We start from the raw sequence: 3,854 nt of genomic DNA, 5'->3' as shown, positions 1-3,854 counted from the left end.
TACCGGGATGGGGTTACCGGGATGGGGGTACGGGGATGGGAGCGCCGGGCTGAGGAGCACCGGGAGGTGGGATATCGGGATATGGTGTATCGGGATGAGGGAGGGGGGTACTGGGATGAGGACCAGCGTGGGGCGGGTACCAGGATGGGGGAGGGTACGGGGGGGCAACCACACCGGGATGCAGGGACACTGGGGTGGGGGGTACCAGGGTGGGGGAGCACCAGGACGGGGGAAGGTACCGGGATGTAAGCGCAGCGGGACGCAGGAACACTGGGATGGGGGGGATTACGGAGACGCGGGAGCGCCAGGATGCGGAGCATCAGGATGGAGGGCTACTGAGAGGCGGGAGCATGGGGATGGGGGAGCACCGGGCTGCAGGAGCACCAGACACAAGCCCATTTCCAACCCATCTTTTACGAAGGCTGCAGATGGAATGACCGGTGCAGGGCAGCGCAGGGCACAGAGGTAGGCTTTGTGGTGCGGTGTTGAAGACCTGGTGATGACCGTGAGGCGCACGACTGCACGTGTGGGCTGCGAGGTACCCAAAGGCTCTGCTCAGATGGCAGCAAGTACCAAATACACTGATGTAACCGCTGCTTTTCTTGTCTTTCACAGATCCTGTTGCTCCACACACGAGGTAGGCAGCTCTCCTCCTCTGCCCGCCCATGCCGTGCCATGTCTGGGCTGGGTTTGCCCAGGAGGACCCGGAGGATGAAGGCTGTCCTGGCTGGGGCGTCGTCATGACCGTTAGCAGCTCTGAGGCAGGATGAGGGACACCGGGGCTTGGGGGGGCCGGCAGGCCTCACCTCATCTCTGACTGTCACCTCAGACCTGGCAGATGGCAGCCAGGCTCTCGCCAAGAGGTGACCTCCCCGTACGCAGGCTCGAGCAGCACCTTATGGCCATGGTCAACTCGATCCATCGCTAAACCCAGCGCTCAGGAACAATTCCCGCTCTCACAGTGGCTTAGCAGCCTCCAAGGGAGGATATTATGTATGAAACGACATAGCTGGAATTAAATAACTAGCTTATGCGCTCCTCACGGGCTTGCTGTGCTGTAGCCCCTTGCAAGAGCCAAAACAGATGATTGCTCCTTAAAAATGAAACTTACCTTTAATCTCGGTGTCCCCCCCTGGAAATGCCACTCATCTCCAAGATGCATTGGCAGAAGAGAAGCTCCAGTAACCCCACGTGAAATTTGGGGCTGCCCAGCACCTCTAACCTCTACAGAAGAGTCTCCTGGCTCCAAAGGGTTTGTTTTGTCGTGCAGGGACCTGAACTTCTGTATCGGCTGTTCGTGGAGGCGGTCAGTGCGTGCAACGAGAGTGCCGGGCGATAAAGCTTCAGTGCCACGTGCCAGCGTATAGATAGATGCTCATGAGGACTTTGAGAAAGACGCAACGCTAAGGCTGGAGGCTGCTGAGTGCTGGGAGCTCTCGAGTCCCATTAAATCCAAGATGGATCTAAAACATTTGCCGTGAGTGAAAAGTGCTCAGGCTGGTGTCGAAAGGATCAATGTCTCTTCAGGCTCGCTCGTGGTAGAGCTGGGATGGGTTTAGCAGGGTGTGGGGCTGCGTTCGCACCCTGCACTTGGGGTTTAGCAACGGCACATTTTTCCATAGCGCTTGTCCTTGACCATGATGTAGTGCTCAGCTCTCAGTGTGGCATGGAGGTACAAAAATGCAGCTGATTTTTGTGTCGTTGTGCCGTTCGCCAACACCTCATGGAGTCCTCAGGGAGGGGAGCATGAAGGAGCTCACTTGAAAAATTAGTGAGCAGGCAAAGGAAGCCAAGAGCGAGGGCTTGGTCTCCATGGGGGAACCAGAGGGTGCAGGAGAAGGGATGGGTGGAAATGGAGACACCCCGTTGGTTCAGTGCTGCAAACAAGGGCCAGGTGGGTTGGAAACACCGAGCTCCCAAACACCAGGGATGGAATGGGATGGGATGGTGTCGTGGTTTAACCCCAGCCGGCAACTAAGCCCCACCCAGCCGCTCGCTCACTCCCCTCACAGTGGGATGGGGGAGAGAATCGGAAAGGTACAAGTGAGAAAACTCGTGGGTTGAGATAAAGACAGTTTAACAGGTAAAGCAAAAGCCGCGCACGCAAGCAAAGCAAAACAAGGGATCCATTCACTCCTTCCCATCGGCGGGCAGGGGTTCAGCCATCCCCAGGAGAGCAGGGCTGCATCACGCGTAACGGTTACTTGGGAAGACAAACGCCATCACTCCGAATGTCCCCCCCCTTCCTCCTTCTTCCCCCAGCGTTATACGCTGAGCATGACGCCATACGGTGTGGGGTATCCCTTGGGTCAGTTGGGGTCAGCTGTCCCGGCCATGTCCCCTCCCAGCTTCTCGTCCCCCCCCAGCCTGCTCGCTGGTGGGGTGGGGTGAGGAGCAGAAAAGGCCTTGACTCAGTGTCAGCACTGCTCAGCAGTAACGAAAACATCCCTGTGTTATCAACACTGTTTCCAGCACAAATCCAAAACACAGCCCCACACTAGCTACTGGGAAGAAAATTAACTCTACCCCAGCCAAAACCAGCACAGCTGGGATGGGGAGGGCGGCTGCTGTGGCCGGCTCCAGCCTGGGCGGCGGGCCTGCTGTGACTCAGCCCCCCCCCAAGACCCCGGGAGCGCTGGCCACTGAAGTGAGGGGTTTGCAAGGAGGAGAGCTGGCCCTGCACATGGCAAAGCGGTCTGCGTGAGCGCAGCTGGTCCCATCCAGCCACCGAGAGCACACCCAGCCGGCCACCGACGCTTGGGAAAGATGCTCTGGGAGGCTCCTGCAGCTTCGCACCAAAGAAAACCCGCTAACGAGCTTGTCAGAGATAGCTCTTCTCTCAGCAGGTTGAAAACGTGTCACGGCTCTTGGCAGTCTCAGTCGGTTGGCAAGGCACAGGCGGATGCAAAGCCATGGATTTAATGGTTGCACGAAGATGCAGCAAACAGGGACACCCTGGTTTCAGGATAACGTTCTAGACTGGGGTGGAAGTAACAGCACCATAAATACAGATGTGTTGAGTCTTACATATAAGATGCAGTTCGGCTTATGTAGCATGCTAGGATCTTTCCTAAAACAAAACTGTTTCAGATGGGAGTTAGTTATTTAGCTTGATAGCCATTTGTCTGGTTTAAATTGTAACTGGTGTGACAGCGGAGCATGTTTGCTGCAGAAATTGGTGCAGAAGGCTGGACCTGAGCTGGCTCAGCCCCAGGCCAGGGTTTGGAACGCCCAGGTCTGACGGCGGCGGCTTCGTTAGCGGACAGAGAGAACATGTTCCTGCCTTCAGCAAGGAAACAATTTGAGAGCTGAAAAAGCAGGAAAGCCCGACGTTGTTTTTAATTCAAGACTGAGAGGGTTGAGCATGAGATCTGCTTGTTCTGAACTCCCGAAGGACGCGATCGTTCAAGGTCATTGAAAGAAGAGATCATTCAATTCAGTGTAGTAGTTAATGGCAACCTCTCCAGAAGGCATCAGTTTGCTTGGCGATCTTTTTTTCTTATATCTAGCATATGCATTAAATATTATCTCATATATTGATATTTTCATTCTACGTTTAATTGCATTTTTAATCCCATCTTCTGTTCAAGGACAGACTCGTGGAGAAGCATGGACTTTTTACTTAAAATAAAATATGCTGCTTCCCACTCTCTTAACTACTCAGTGTTAAGAACCTGAATAATGAAGCTTGTTTTTTCTATTTTTCCCTTTCCTGATTTTCTATCCCCCTAACTTGTAGGTAGGGTAAACAATAATCGTTGGGCTTTGGGCTTGATCTGACTGTAAAGCGTTTGTGAAACGACTGCGCAATAGTGCTGTTGTCAACATAGTCGGGGGGGGGGGGGGGGGCGGGG

Source organism: Pygoscelis adeliae, unplaced genomic scaffold (assembly GCF_000699105.1).
Source record: "Pygoscelis adeliae isolate BGI_AS28 unplaced genomic scaffold, ASM69910v1 Scaffold182, whole genome shotgun sequence".
Classification (NCBI taxonomy): domain Eukaryota; kingdom Metazoa; phylum Chordata; class Aves; order Sphenisciformes; family Spheniscidae; genus Pygoscelis; species Pygoscelis adeliae.
This window is presented reverse-complemented; position numbering follows the sequence as displayed.